This window comes from Chlamydotis macqueenii, unplaced genomic scaffold (genome assembly GCF_036417535.1).
Source record: "Chlamydotis macqueenii isolate bChlMac1 unplaced genomic scaffold, bChlMac1.mat HAP1_SCAFFOLD_238, whole genome shotgun sequence".
NCBI classification, from domain to species: domain Eukaryota; kingdom Metazoa; phylum Chordata; class Aves; order Otidiformes; family Otididae; genus Chlamydotis; species Chlamydotis macqueenii.
Window position 1 is genome coordinate 952,973 of NW_028239107.1, and position 16,968 is coordinate 969,940.

General features: G+C 44.5%; 1 long non-coding RNA gene across 1 annotated transcript; it reads right to left on the minus strand.

The window, feature by feature from the left end:
- Positions 1-566: 566 nt before the first annotated feature.
- On the minus strand, positions 567-4,040 carry LOC147596055 (uncharacterized). The gene is made up of 3 exons (XR_015261642.1): positions 3,997-4,040; positions 2,061-2,313; positions 567-1,948 (listed from the first exon to the last, which is right to left on the minus strand). It is a non-coding gene; the product is annotated as an uncharacterized LOC147596055 (long non-coding RNA).
- Positions 4,041-16,968: the final 12,928 nt, after the last annotated feature.

Here is a 16,968-nt window from a genome sequence, read left to right on the forward strand (position 1 = left end):
CCAGAGACGGCAAGCTGGATAAAGGAGAAAAGCGACACGCTAGAGGGCACAGAGGGAGGAAATGGAAAACCAGAGACTGGGAGCTGGACAGAGAGAGAGGCAGAAATTAAATGGGCAAGTGCGACAGGCCACAGGGCAGAGAGGGAGCAATGGATAAATACGGTCAGAGGACCAGGCAGAACACAATGTGAAATAATAGGAACACGACTGGCATACAGGGAAGAGGGAAGAATTAAAAAACGGGGACTGAGAAGCTAGACAGAATGACATGGAGAAACAAAAAAATAACAGTGACGGCTTACCAGACAGATAGGGAGCCGCAGGCAGAGAGAGATGGAGGGGAAACAATCAAATAGCGTGCAGCTGCAAGACAGAGAATGTAGAATTTAAACTGAGCATTACAAGCAGGTGGGCTAGCTTTGTGGGTTTAGCCCACAGTACCCATCGCTGTGCAGAAATTACAGAAGTAAATACCTCTGCTCCGTGCGTAAGCCTGGCGTACTGCGCACTGGGTAAACAAACCCAGATTTGGGACAGCAAGAGGGATAGGGAGCAGGACAGAATGGGAAAGGAAAAAATGCTGGGAGGCTGAACAAAGGCAAAGAGAAACAAAGACAGAAAGCAGGGCACGGGAACGGAAGCAAAATAAAAAAGCAATGGCCTGCAGGACCGAGACGGAGAAATTAGAAAACAACCATGGGGAGCAGCACAGAATGACAGAGAGAGAATAAAGGAACAGAGAGCAGGACAGCTCTGGAGGAAAAATCAACTGTGATAGGCAGTGGGAGAGAGATACCAAAAAAAGGAAAAAAAAATAGCGAGGGAAAGAGAAAGGAAAGAAGAGACACCCAGCTGTACAGGGGAGCACAATTAGAAAAGACAGGAGAGCAAACGGGACAGAGAAAGAAACAAACAGACAATAAAGTGGAAGGAAGCAGAGGAAAAGGACAAAAAGAGGAAAATAAATAGGAATAGGAGTGAGATCGGGACAAAATGGTGGGGGGGGAAAACACAGACCAAGGAAAAGAGACAGAAAGAGGAACAAGGGAGAAGGCAGAGAAAAAAAAATGGCAGCAGCCAGACGGAGATGGGGGTGGGAAAAAAACCTTGGATAGACAGCCGGACAGAGAAGAACATGAATATGAGCAAGGATCGGAACAAAGGGATATAGCAAGAAACGACAAGACAGGGAGCAAGACAGACTGACAGACAGAAAAAAAAAAAAACATTGAAAGAGAGAGAGCATGCACTTGTGAGAGCCACAGGGGTTGGAGAGATAAAGATAGATCTCAAAAGAGCTACAAAGGCACATCAACTTAATAAAAAGGGCCAAGGAACAGCATGAAGGCCCAGAGACAGCAAGGGATGAACAGGACGGAATGAGAGGCAGAATGGAAGAAAAACCGCAACACCAAGCAAGACAAAGGGATAAAGCAAGAAAGGGAAGGGAGGAGAGAGACAGGAAGGCAGGGACTCAGAGCAGCACGTACAGGCACAGGGAGGAAACAAATGCCAGAAAACAGACCAGAGAAACTGCAAAGAAAAAAAGAGAAGGATGCAGACCAGCACAAAGGGAAATATAAGTTAAAAACAGTGGGGAAAAGGAAGGAGAGTGAGGAGAACAAGAGCCCAGATAGAAAAAGAAAGGGAGCAGTACAAGAAGAGAGAGAAGGGGAAAGAGAAAGACTGAGAAAAACAGAAAAATGGAAAAAGATGAGATGCAGGGAAGCCAAGAAAATCACAGCAGCATGAGAAAGAAAAAGGGAAAGAGAGGCAGCTGGGGGAGGGCCAAGGAGGCCCTGGGATGGAGAGGAGGGGAGAAGGGGCCCCGAGGGCCCGGGACTCACCGCAGCTCTCGGCGCTCCAGGGAGAGTTTGCCAGTTCAGACCCTTCTTTCTCTGCTCTTCCCTTCCTCTTCTGTCACTCCAGTTGCTTGACTGTCCCCAACCTAAGAAAAGAGGAGGATGCGTTACAGCTCTTAGGAGACAAAGCTCCCTAGAAACGCAGCCTCGCTCACCCAGTACTTGACCGTGCCCCCTTTTTAAATTATGTGTACAGACCCTGCGGCGCTCTTTGGCGATCTAGCCTGCTGCGGCCTTCAAAACGGGATCTTCCTCACCCAGAGAGGCAGGCTGTCTCTTGCACGCAGCACAGGCAGCTGCCGGTCAGACGGCCTTCAGTTACGTCTTCCGGAATACCGATCCACAGTGACAGGTGGCTGCCTTCGTCCGACCGGACTGCGCACCAGCTTGCGGCTTTGCCACCCCCTTGCCCTTGAGAGAGTGGCTACCTGGAGCGGCTCCACAACCACTGCTGCCCAAAACAACAGAGGAAAAGGCACTAAAAAGCAACGACAAAGAACAAAGACAAACTGTCAAGACACTAGGAATGACATGACATGAGATGAGACATGACACCACATGAGAGCCTAAAGCATCAGCCAGGCAGAGCTTGCAGCTGACCTTGTGCTGCAGTTTAACTGCAGCCAGCAACTGTGCTCGCTCACTGCCCCCGACCCTGTGGGATGGGGAGAGACTCAGAAAGGTCAAAGGAACAATTCTTGTGACTTGAGACAAAAACAGTTTAATATTAAGGAAAAGAAAAAGAACCACCACTGGTAAGGAAAAGCGGAACAAAAGAAAAATACAGCAAAAGAAAACCCAAGACATGCAACTGATACAAATGAACACACTTGTAAGTTTCTAATTTAGAGTGTTTTCATTTTAGAATGGAAACAATCTCCATAAAAGTTGGGGGTGGGAGCACTGGGTAAGTTGGGGAACACAGGCAGCAACCCGAGGATCCTGAGGCAGAGGGGTCATGGGGAGGCAGCGCCAAAAAGGGGGGCGTCGAACAGGGACACAAAACAAGAGTGCAGGGCACGCAACGGGCAAAACACAGGGGAAAAAAAACTCACAAGGGAGGAAAACCTCACACGGTGGGGGGGTGTTTTAGTGAAAAGCATTTGCAAGTGATACAGGGAATTAACGGTCTGCTAAATATTGCTTGATTTAGAAGACTGACTGTCTGCATACTGCTTGATTTAGGAGACTAACTGTCTGCTAGACAATGCCTAACAATCCTCTTTGCCTTGAAACTCACTTAAGCTTATCAGGGACTGGTACTTGTCAAGAAACTGGTATTCAGTCAAGGACTAATATGTCAAGCAAAGGACATGATAACAGGAGTCGTTCAGAAACTGCTGAAATCCCCAAGTGAAAGGAGAGCATGGGTGAATGACTGAAGTTCATCTAGAGGAAGATCAGACCCCTGAAGAAGTAAACGACCACCAGAGACAGATCTGAAATGCTAACGCAAGTGGTTTTTTAATAACCCCGCCTCGCTTATGCACATGTATGTCTGTATTGTGCAATCCTAGTAATGTGTGTACCTGCACCGGATACATTTTTGGTAAAATGTGCTGTCAGTGTGCGTGCTTTTGGAGAAGCAATCCCCCACGCACCCGGTGCCAAATAAACATGCCTGCTTTATAACTCTCTCCGAGTTGTAGAGTTTGATCCACGCGTCAGGAGGGCTGAGAAACACAGAGCGGGACAGTGGGGACGGATACGAGGGAGAGACGGACACGCAAGGACAAGGGGTACGTGCGGGAAGAAAGGTGCGTAAGGATGACCTATAGCAGGGAGTCCACGCAGGACAATCCACAGCACGTAACTCACCCGGCATAACCTGCACGAGATGACCCACACCGGACAATGGACCCACACTGCGTAATCCCCAGCGAGAACCCCTCCGTCTCCCACTGGGTCACACCAACTATCCCCAAATTAAGTGGCTTTTTTTTTTTTCCTTGTCCAGAATATTTTTTTTACTATGGCCAGACTATGCTCCAGACCACACCTCATTTGATTTTTCCTGTGTCTGAATATTTAGTTAAAAGACTACAGAAGGAAAATCGCCACATTCTTAACATTCACTTTAAAATCCATGGGGCAAGTCCCTTAGGAAAAATGCAGTCACGCATCGCAGACGTACCTTGTACTTGCAGACCGCTACGGCTCCTTTCCATCCATCTCGTACTTTCATGACCAAGGAAAAGGCGACCACGGTGAAACGCTGGCAGCAGACATTCAGCAGAGAGAGGGAAAAACCCCTTAGTTTGAAGCTAGGCAGGAATCTAACTCTTCCTTTTGGGGCGAGGTTTCTCAGGACTAAAACCACGTGAAGGACAGAGTATCTTGCAGCACCTTTGGTACAGCTGCTGATACTGGCCTTTAAAGCTTTTGCATTTTTCAGACACCCGGGCCTTTTTTTGACTCATTGGCAGCTTTAGTTTCACTCGAACCGCTGTCCTACATACAGGCAGGGGACAGACACAGATGCCTACATACATTTTCTCAACCCTAAGTACAGCCGAGATCTCCTCACCCTCTATGTGCCAAGTTGAATATTTGTTTGTTAAGGAGCACAGCAACACTTCTGTCCTCGTGAACTGCCTCCGAGCAGAGGAGGGCTCTGGGATTTCCTGGACGCCAGTGCTCCCGCTTTCACTGTCAGCTCCGCACGGCCACCCACCGGAAAAAAGGCCTCAAAATAACGAACGTCAGACGATAGCTGCCACACCAAAAGTGCCAGGACTGAAAGCTTGTGCTGCTCCTCGCCGGCCATTGGCAGAGCATCTACAGTACCACAGACATCGGGGCTCCGGGCATTCCCTGACCAACAGGGCTTCGACATTTACCACCAGCTGCACCTGGGAGCCCACTGGAAAAAAAAACCGAAAAATCACGAACGTCAGACGATTGCTCCCACACCGAAAGTGCCAGCCAGTCAAGCTCTTGCTGCTCCTCACCGGCCATTGCCAGCGCATCTACAGCACCACAGACATCGGGGCTCTGGGCTTTCCCTGACCAACAGGGCTTAAACATTTACCACCCGCTGCCCCTGGGCGCCCACTGAATAAAGCCCCCGAAAATTCACGAATATCGGACTATTACGCCAACACCGAAAGTGCCAGCAACACAAGGTCTTGCTGCTCCTCACGGGCCATTGGCAGCGCATCTACAGCACCACAGACATCGGGGCTCCAGGCTTTCCCTGACCAACAGGGCTTCGACATTTTACACCAGCTGCACCTGGGCGCCCACTGAAAAAAAACCCTGAAAAATCAAAAACGTCGGACGATTGATCCCACACAGAAAGTGCCAGCCTGTCAAGCTCCTGCTGTTCCTCACCGGCCATTGGCAGCGCATCTACAGCACCACAGACATCGGGGATCCGGGCTTTCCCTGACCAACAGGGCTTCGATGTTTACCACCAGCTGCACCTGGGTGCCCCCTGAAAAAAAAACCCCAAAAATCACAAATGTCGGACGATTCCTGCCACACCTTAAATGCCAGCCTGTCAAGCTCTAGCTGCTCCTCACCACCCATTCCTAGCGCATCTACAGCACCACAGACATCGGGGCTCCGGGCTTTCCCTGACCAACAGGGCTTCGACGTTTACCACCAGCTGCACCTGGGCTCCCACTAAAAAAAAACCCCGAAAAATCACAAACGTCGGACGATTGCTCCCACACCGAGAGTGCCAGCCAGTCAAGCTCTTGCTGCTCCTCACCAACCATTCCCAGTGCATCTACAGCACCACAGACATCGGGGCTCCGGGCTTTCCCTGACAAAGAGGGCTTCGACATTTACCACCAGCTGCACCTAGGTGCCCACTGAAAAAAAAACACCGAAAAATCACGAACGTCGGACGATTGTTCCCACAATGGAAGTGCCAGCCAGTCAAGCTCTTGCTGCTCCTCACCGGCCATTGCCAGCGCATCTACAGCACCACAGACATCGGGGATCCGGGCTTTCCCTGACCAACAGGGCTTCGATGTTTACCACCAGCTGCACCTGGGTGCCCCCTGGAAAAAAAACCCCAAAAAAATCACTAACATCGGACGATTGCTCCCACACCAAAAGTGCCAGCCAGTCAAGCTCTTCCTGCTCCTCACCGGCCATTGGCAGCGCATCTACAGCGCCACAGACATCGGGGCTCTGGGCTTTCCCTGACCAACAGGGCATCGACGTTTACCACCCGCTGCACCTGGGCGCCCAATGAAAAAAATCCCCGAAAAATCACGAACGTCGGACGATTGCTCCCACACCGAAAGTGCCAGCCAGTCAAGCTCTTGCTGCTCCTCACGGGCCATTCCCAGCGCATCTACAGCACCACAGACATCGGGGCTCCGGGCTTTCCCTGACCAACAGGGCTTCGACGTTTACCACCAGGTACACCTGGGCGCCCACTGAAAAAAACCCCGAAAAATCACGAAGGTCGGACGATTGCTCCCACACCGAAAGTGCCAGCAACACAAGCTCTTGCTGTTCCTCACCGGCCATTGGCAGCGCATCTACAACACCACAGACATCGGGGCTCCGGGCATTCCCTGACCAACAGGGCTTCGACGTTTACCACTAGCTGCACCTGGGTGCCCCCTGAAAAAAAAAACCCCAAAAATCACAAATGTCGGACGATTCCTGCCACACCTTAAATGCCAGCCTGTCAAGCTCTTGCTGCTCCTCACCGCCCATTCCCAGTGCATCTACAGCACCACAGACATCAGGGCTCTGGACTTTCCCTGACGAACAGGGCTTCGACGTTTACCACCAGCTGCACCTGGGCGCCCACTGAAAAGAAGCCCCGAAAAACCACAAACATCGGTCGATTGTTCCCACACCAAAAGTGCCAGCAACACAAGCTCTTGCTGCTCCTCACCGCCCATTCCCAGCGCATCTACAGCACCACAGACATTGCGGCTCCGGGCTTTCCCTGACCAATAGGGCTTCGACGTTTACCACCAGCTGAACCTGGGCGCCCACTGAAAAAAATAAACGAAAAATCATGAACATCGGACGATTGCTCCCACACTGAAAGTGCCAGCCTGTCAAGCTCTTGCTGCTCCTCGCCGGCCATTCACAGCGCATCTACAGCACCACAGACATCGGGGCTCCGGGCTTTCCCTGACGAACAGGGCTTCGACGTTTACCACCAGCTGCACCTCAGCACCCACTGAAAAAAAAAAAAAACGAAAAATTACGAACGTCGGACGAGTGCTCCCACACCGAAAGTGCCAGCAACTCAAGCTCTTGCTGCTCCTCACCAGCCATTGGCAGCGCATCTACAGCACCACAGACATCGGGGCTCCGAGCTTTCCCTGACCAACAGGGCTTCGACGTTTACCACCAGCTCCAAATGGGCGCCCACTGAAATTAAAATCCCATGTAATCATGAACGTCGGACGATTGCTCCCACACCGAAAGTGCCAGCCAGTCAAGCTCTTGCTGCTCCTCACCGGCCATTCCCAGCGCATCTACAGCACCACAGACATCGGGGCTCTGGGCTTTCCCTGACCAACAGGGCTTCGACATTTACCACCAGCTGCACCTGGGCGCCCACTGAAAAAAACCCCCGAAAAATCACGAACATCAGACGATTGCTCCCACACCGAAAGTGCCAGCCAGTCAAGCTCTTGCTGCTCCTCACCGGCCATTGCCAGCGCATCTACAGCACCACAGACATCGGGACTCTGGGCTTTCCCTGACCAACAGGGCTTCGACGTTTAGCACCCGCTGCACCTGGGCGCCAACTGAAAAAAACCCCCGAAAAATCACGAACATCAGACGATTGCTCCCACACCGAAAGTGCCAGCCAGTCAAGCTCTTGCTGCTCCTCACCGGCCATTGGCAGCGCATCTACAGCACCACAGACATCGGGGCTCCGGGCTTTCCCTGACGAACACACACTCTCTCTCTCTTGCCCGCGCACTCTCTCTCACACGCGCCCGCGCGCTCTCTCTCACACGCGCGCGCTCTCTTCATCCACCTACTCCCATTTTGGTAAACATCCATTGGTTACTTCCCAAATCCAACAGGGAAGATTATAAAGGATGTTGTAGTTTAGTCACCCCGGTAGTTGTGGTAGCCAATTTGTTCATCACATGTTACTAAGGTAGCTAAATTTGGGTGACCGTCTCTGGAAGAACGTCCTATAATGCTGTCGCATCAAACGAGACCTTGCCGTTATGTATTCTTTCAGTTACACATTACTGCTAAGATGCAGAAAAATATTACAAGGCTGATCATAAATCCAGTTAAACGATTGATCACTTTTAAAATTTAGGCTTCCAAATTAATTATCAGGCCTGTGCAGCTCACTCAGAATTCCTGTGAAAAACAAAAGAAAAAAAAAATATGCTCGGTTGAGGATGCAACAAGCAGTTAAAAGGAGGGTATTATCCACTGGGTACTGATGGGGTGTATTTTTCCTGCTTCCATGAAAAAAAGCCCACTGTTTGTGTTGCCCATCTCCCACAAAGGTGGGGCTGTCAGCAGATGCGTGACATTTCTTTTCCTTCAAGTGAATATCATTTCCGGTTAGACCACTTTGATACCACCTTGCTCAGCTCCTCGAGGGATAAACTGTAAAGACAGCATTGCTGACAGGTGCCTCGCAGTCCTCCTTCTGCGGTTTTCAAACAAGGACTGGATTGACTGACTGGCTAGGCCGGGGGGTGAAGCACAAGTCCCTACTTCCTGGATAGCATCTATGCGGTTATCTTAGCAGGCCAGCTCCTTCCCTGGTAATGGAGAACGGACAGTCTGCTGTCCCCGCTGCAGGACCGTTACGCCTCTGGCTTCCACAGAAACTGCACTCCACCCGTGGGAATAGCAACCGAGGCTTACTGTGAAACCTGCATTCGGCTCATGAAAGCAGCAACTGCAGACGAAATCAAAACATTGCATCTTAGGGCCAGGAAACAAATACAGACATGGCTAGAGGGAAGACAGAACCAAACTGCTAGCCTGCATCAGAGATGCAGACTCCACAACTCTGCTGAGGAAATGACAGAGAGCTCTGGTGGGGGCGAGAGGAGCGTGGAATTAGAGGCAAATGAAGGACCGCTGACACAACGAGGTACTAGGGATGAGATCCAAACAGAGTACAGATATCCTTGGGGAACTGATGATGAAACACAGACACTGGATGGGGCGGAAGAACAGTATGAACGCTCTGACACAAATTGAAAGCCCGAGGAAGACTTGTCTCCTCAATTAACAAAGACAAAAAACTTGCCGCATACCTGAAGGATGGCCAGAGAACACAAGGACGCTTACAGGAAGCGACGTGCGAGAAACAGAGGGGAGCCAAAATACGCGGAGAAATAGAAAGCGGCTTGAAGGCGCAAAGGTATTGGGAAGAAATTGGAACAGACGGCACAGGATGCGTGAGGAAGATTAACAAAATGGAGGGTGGGACTAAATTACATCTCTGAGCATAAGGAATGACCCGATGAGATGTTCTGACAAACAAATATACAAATTACGTTCCAGAGGTAAAAGCCAGCCAAGGAGACCCTCTGAAGCCTCACAAAGAAATGGAGACAAGAGAAAAACCGTCTGAGACAAAAATAAAATTTTTAAAAGCTCAACGCGAGTGACAGACATAAAAAAATAAAAATATGCAGCTCAGTAACAGTAGACATAGAAATAAAATCCTAAAGTCAACGTGGTATAAGGCAAAAAGGAAAAAAGAATGCAAGTAGGGACAGAATGCTAGATAAAACTGGGCATAGAACAAAACAAATAGAAAACAGCACCATAAGAAGATGAAAAAATGAATAGACAAGCACAAGATGCAAAGTAAACAGGGAAGCGGAAATACAATTGAAAAATTGAGAGAGTAGGTGGGACATGAGAAAAAATTAAATAGACATGGGACCTGAATAAAAGCAAACATAAAAAAAAAATTTTTTAAACTGCAAGAAAAAAAGAAATGAAAATAGGAAAAAGGATAACAGACATATCAAAGTAAACAAACACATAGATAAAAAAATAAACAAAACAACAAGGTACACTACAGACTAGAATGGAAAAAAAAAAATTACAATGACCCAGATAAAAAGACACAGAAAAAAAAAAAAACGACACAAGGACCCACAAAGACATGAAAAAATAAGGAACCAATAAAAAATCATGAACCTGAATAAAAGTAGACAGAAAGAAAATGTTAAAGGTGACAGTGTACAGGACTCATAGAAAAAAAAAAAAAACCAAAAATAAAGACCAAAAAAATCCATAAAAGGGAATGTATGAACAAAAATTTAATAGCAAGGGCATAAAGATAAAGAAAAAAATTAAAAACAGCCAAAAAAATTAAACAGAGAAAGACACAGAAAGAAAATGTAAAAAGCGACTGGGTACAGGACAAACTACAACATTAAAAAGTAAATATGAAAAATCAAATAAAAATAAAGAGGAGAAAGGTAAATTTACAAGGTGACAGCATACAAGACATACGGCAGAACATGAAAAACCAGAGAGAGACATCCTGATAAAAGTAGACGTAAAACAAAAATTTTTAGAGTGACAGCACACAGTAAACATAAAAAAAATTTGAAAGTTGACATAGAAAATGAAATAAACAAACACCAATGGTAAGAAGTTTGAAAATAAAAAAAAACACAGACAGACAAAAATGGAACGATAGGAACAGTTACCTAGAGAAAATTACACATAACAAGAAGAAAATTTGAAAACCGACTTGGTGACAAACAGGTAATAAAAAACACAACGAGGACTGAGATAAGATTAAACATACAAAAAAAAACAATTTAAAATCAAGAGGAATAAAAAAAATAAAGGCACAAAAAAAAAAAAAAAAAGGACACCTAACAACAACAGAACAATATTGACAAACACACTGATATTATTACTTCTTCGGATACAAACCAAGCCCACTATCTTAACACTTTCTATACATAGAAAAAATTCCAAAAATCACCGTGACTAAAGAAAATTAAGAAACGATTTGGTTAAAAAAAAAAAACCTGTGACTGCTATAAAAGTAAACAAAGGCAGTGGATCTTACAAAGAAAAGATTAGGAAAATAGAAAAAAAATTGAAATGTAAAAACAATGTGTTAAAACATGAACAACGGGGTAAAAAAATCACAAATAAGTGGTGTATAGCACAAACCAGAAAAACACTACACTAAATATTAAGCTGATTAAAATGAGACAGAAAATACGAAAACCTACGGAGTTTAGAGAGATTGTTCTAGTTTCATCTAAGATGGACTTACATTTCCTCTCAATACCTAATGTGTTTTTTTAATTTCCTATCAGAACAATATTGACAAACACACTGATGTTGTTACTTGTTCTGATACAGACCAAGACCACTATCTTGTCTTCCAGGGTCCGCTAATGTGCGGGTGCAGGAAACTGAGACGGATATACCTGGAACAGCTGACCCCGTCTAGCCAGAAAATACAATCCCCCAACCCAAACCTACACAAATGAATAACGACATAAAGAAAAAATTTTAAAAAGACAAAAATGGCAAACCAAAACACATCTGTGCAAAAAAATTTACAAGCTAACGGCAGCACCAAAGGATTAGAAATAATTGTGTAAAAACAGGGAACAGAAATAAAGTATGCATAGAAAGAGTATTTAAAAAACATGTGGTAACAAAGAAATAAGGGAAAAAATGAAAGATAGGGACAGCTAACCAAAATAAATGTAACAATAAATGGAAAAATCAATACCTCTAAGGAAACACTGAGACTAAGTAAAATATGAAAGAGCAATTTAAAAACGGGAAATGGGATAAAGGTAGAAAACATAAACAACTGAGATAATGGAAATAAATGAAAAAAAATTTGAAATCAACACAGGGAGCTAAACACATGTACAAATAAAATCTAAAAAGCGAGGAGGCTAACAAAATTCAAGGTATAAAAATAGATACTGCAAAATGAATACAAAAAAACCAATAAAACTAGACAAACTTTTTAAAGCAACAGAGATGGGGGAAATAACAAAAAATTAAAAAACATTGAGGGCAAACTAAAATGTAGATGTAGAAAAAAAATTAAAAAGCAGCAACACTAAGGAAGGTTGATAAATAATGAAAACTAACCAATGCAATAAACATAAAAAAACCTGAAAAAAGCACAGGGCATTCCCAAAATAGACAAAAAAAACCCCAAAAAATAGGAACAGCACACTAAAACCAAGATAGAACAAAAACTACAAAAATCACAGGACTGGATAAACACTATACTGTTTTGGTTTTTTTTAATAAAAGTAAAGTACACATAGAATAAGCAAGGAAAAAGCAAGATCATTCAAGTAAATAAATAGAAAAATTAAACCGTAAAGACGACAAACTCAGTCATGTAGAGATACTTGAAAAAGCAAGGTTGCAAATGAAAGGCAAAAAACATTGGCAAAAAAGCAACAACATAAAGACAGCAAACAAGATAAATGCAGAACATTCAAAAAGCAAAATGATTTATAGAAACAAGCATAAAAAAAAACCTGATGAAAACCTAAACCAGAAATGCAAAAAAAAATGTGAAAAGCAAATGCTCCAATAAAGAAATGCTTCAAAAATAAATACAGCAAGGAGATTAAAAATCATAATATGTTAGAATACAGTAAGATTACAGAAATAATGAAAAAAAAACAAGTAGCAATATCAAAATAAAATAGAAATAATGAAATTGGGTGAAAAATTCCCAAATAACAGAGTCCACCTAAGAGACGTACAAAATTTAAAAATCAAGGACACTAGACATTGTTGGAATGTAATTAAAAAAAAAAATAAAGATAGCAAAATAAAGACATAAACCAGATAGAAGTAAAGACAACATATCAACATCAATTGAAGATTAAAGAAATTACAAAAAAAAAAAAGAAATAAAACACTCAATGTCAACCAACAAAAATAAAAAAGGAGAAAGAGAATTTTGAAAGTCAGGATTCTGTGGAACAACAAGAAATTATTATTTTAAAACTGCAAAGGGCATAAAATTAGCCACTGAAATGCTGAAAAAGGAACGGGGAATAGCTGATAAAAGGAAATCTAAAAAAAATAGGTACAGCACGGCAAAAAAAGAATTAGGAAGAAACTATCAAAATCAAGAATGCTAAGGAAATAAATAGTTTTTAAAAGACAGCACACAAAAGAAAAGTAGGTACGAAAAAGTGGTGAGTGTTAGAGAAAATAAGACAAAAAGTAAAAAAAAAAAAAAAAAAAAGGCAGACAGCTACCTAAAACAGATGTATTAAAAAAAAAATGAAGAATTCGGACACTAAGGAAACGTGACAAAAAATTTAAAAACCAATAAATAAAGACAGCAAGCAATATAAATATACAAAGTTTTTTAAATTACAGGCACTACGGAGAATAATAAAAAAAATATTTACATCAAAATAAAACTGTCGCAGTTCAGCCCTGATCAGGACCAGACTACGCAGTCTCTCTCTCGCTCCCCCCACACTCCGAGAGAATAGGAGGAGATGATATAAGAAAAACGGCTCAAGGTTTGAGATAAGGACGGGGAGAAATCCTTAAAGTTACCGTCACGGGCAAAACAGACTCAACTTGGGGAAAACTATTCATTTATTTCTAAAATTAGCAGGAGAATGAGACAGGGAACAAGATAACCTCCCCCCCCACTCCTCCCTCTTCCCGGGCTTAACATTATCTCTACTACCTTCCCCTCCCGAGCGGCACGGGGGGGGGGGAGGGGGAAGGGAATGGGGGTCGCGGTCAGTTCATCACGCGTTGTTTTACGCCGCTGTATGATCGTCGGGGGAAGAACTCCTTGCATTCCTCCTCTGCTCCAGCGTGGGGTCCCTCCCACGGGCCACAGTCCTCCGTGAAACTGCTCCGGCGTGGGTCATCTCTTCCACGGGGTGCAGTCCCTCTAGAACAGCTGTCCCAGCGGGCCCTCCATGGGGCACAGCCTCCTTCAGGCATCCACCTGTTCCGGCGTGGGGTCCTCCACGGGCTGCAGGTGGATCTCTGCCCCTCCGTGGACCTCCATGGGCTGCAGGGGGACAACCTGCTCCACCATGGTCGTCACCACGAGTTGCAGAGGAATCTTGGCCAGGAGCCGCATTACTCCTCCCCCTCCTCCTTCACTGACCTTGGCGTCTGCAGCCGTTCCTCACAACAGGCTGGCAGACGCCTCTCAGGATCCTTTTTACATCTTATTCACTTCAACTGCTCCTCTCCACTTCTTGCAGCCAGGCCGGGCCGAGTTGGGCCCAGTCAGCTGCCCGGCGAGAGGCCAGAGGGTGAGGCCTGCAAGGCCCACGAGGCTCGCGCTTCCCCCTCTCTGCCCCCCGCTCAGCTGCTTCACATCTCTCCCTTTTTTTTTTTTTTTTCTGTTTTCCCCTATTTAAATACGTTATCGCAGAGGCATTATCACGGGACATTCTGCTACCAATCGGCTCGGCCTTGGCCAGCAGCGGGTCCGCCCTAGGCCCGGCCGAGTCCACTGAACAAAGGGGAGCGACTTCTAGCAGTTTCCTACAGAAGCTACCACCTTAGGCCCCCCCTCACTAACAAAACCCGAACAAAAACGAAGACAAAAAAAAATCTAATGGGGAACAACATTAACAAAACACTAGACATACCAAAAAAAAAAAAAAAAAAAAAAAAAAAAAAAAAAAGACGTGGAAGGAAAAATACAGCCACAGAATAAACATTGCAAAAGCAGCAAGAACACAGAAATAAAAGGCAAAAAAAAAAACCTGACCCCAAACTTAACCAGGTGTGTACAAAAATGTAAAAAGCAAGGATGCTAATAAAAAACAAGAAATAATTAGCATAAACACATCAGGACGGGGAAAAAAGATGATGAATGAATACACCTTTTAAAGTGAGGCAGATCACGGAAAGACATGTTAAAATTTCAAACTAAAAACGATAAACTAACATAAGCATATAAAAAATTTGAAATGTAGAGACGCAAACACAACATAATATCTAATTAAGGGACAACAAAATACAGAAAAGACATAAAAATAGAAAATTTAAACAGTAAAACATAACACCAATAAATAGAAAAATTTGAAAAAACACACCTACCTAAAACAATAGTAGAAGGAAAATTTATAAAATAAATGCACTTATAACAAAAAAAAAAATTTAAAGACAAAAAATAAAATAAAAATAAAAATAAAATATCACAAGCTACAGGGATAATGAAAAAAAAAACCAACAAAAAATAATGGTAAACTGAAACAAAAAAAGTAGAAATAAAATTTACCATGCAAAGGGATGAGGAACAGAGGAAGAACCAAATAGGGGTTGTAAACTAAATAGATGAAATTACCAAAACGTAATTTAAAAGGTAGAAGACAGGCACAAAGAGATAAAAAAACACAGGCAGAGAACACGAGATGAGTGGAGCTGTAAAGGCAAAATTTAGAAAACAACAGAGTACAATTCCCAGAAGGAACAATGAAAAAATAAGACCAAGGGGCTTAATGGAAAAAAAACCCAATACTTAGCAATGTCAAACTAAAACGTAGATAGAGAAGGAAAATGTAAAAAGCGACAGCGCTAGGGAAAACTGAGGGGGGGCGTGGGAAAAGTTAAAAACTAATAATGCTGAAAGACATAAAAGTAGAAAATTTTTAAAGCCCGAGGTTTAAGACAAGAAGGAACACACAATACAGTCAGAGAACTCAAAAGCAAACAGAGGCAGATATTTGTAAAAGTGGCGGCGCTAAAAACAGACAAGAGAAAAAATGCACATAAAAAAAAAGTGACCAATATAAAGGTACACATAGACGGGAAAAAAGAAAAAAGAAAAGAAAATACATCAAGCATGAGGGAAATAGAGACAGCAGACCACAACAGAGATGTAAAAAGAATCTCTAAAAAGCCAGGAAGCTAAGGAAAGACAAGAAACAATGAACAAAAAAACCCCAGCAAACATAATACAAGTAGACAGGAAACTTAAAAAGCAAAAAGTAATAACTAAATCATGAAAAAAAAACCTTAAAAAGGCATAAAACAAGGAGCTAAACCAGAGGTAAAAATAAACTTTAAAAAGCCACCACACTAATGACAGACAAAAAATAACTAAAGAAGGGAAAAATCAAGACAATCACCAGCACGAAGGTAGACAGATGCTTTTTAAAGCAGTGACATTTAAGGAAAAAGAAGACAAAATGGTCTCGTGAAACCGAGACAGACACATAGAAAGAAAATTTTTAAGGCGAGGACACTAATGAAAGATGAGATAGAATTTAAAAACAAATACAGCAAATTAAAGGCTGGGAGGGAACTGAAATCAGACAAATATTTGCTGGACTGCAGGGATGAAGACCATAAGGGAAAAATTCTTAAAGGGGGACAGCAACCCGATACCGTAGCCTCGGCCAAAAGAAACTATCCAAGATTCGATTCTGGAGTTTTAAAAAGCTGGCATTCTTTCATGACGCTGCTAGGTACACGGGGGATAGGTTCCACCTAGCGTACGTGTAGCAAATCGTAACGGACAAACCTTATCTTGCCCAACTCTATCTGGATGCAATACATTTCTCAGAATGCGTATACCCCCTCTCCCTTTTCCTGGTCTCACCTTCACTGCTTACTGCTGTACATCGTAGCCCTGAGCAACGCAGGGTGACACGGGATGAGAGGTGCAGTCAGTTCATCGCATGTAGTCTCGGTCGCTACTTTGTCCTCAAACTCTTTTTATTGCTGCAGCCTAGGATTCTGCCAGGAGATGCCTCCGGCGCAATCTCTCTGCGTGGACACACCTTCCTACAGACACATCCTCCTGCTCTGCTGTGGGGTGCTCCACGCGCTGCCGGACGACAGCCTGCCTGAGCGTGGTCATCACCACAGGCTGCAGGGAAACCTCTGCTCTGGCATCTGGAGTGCCCCCCCCAGCCCCCTTTTTCACTGACCTTGGCATCGGCAGGGCTGGTTCGCATTTTCTCTGTCACAGCTTGCGCGCAGCATTTTTTACCTGCTCTAAAACGTTCATCGCAGAGGTGCTACCGGTGTTGCTGACGGTCTCGGCTTTGACCGGCAGCAAAGGGGTCTTGGAACTAGAAGTGGCTGTGTCCAGCGCGGAGGCAGCTCCCAGTGTCTTCTCACAGAACCCATCCCTGCAGCCCCTGCCCGGCCCTGCCACCACAGC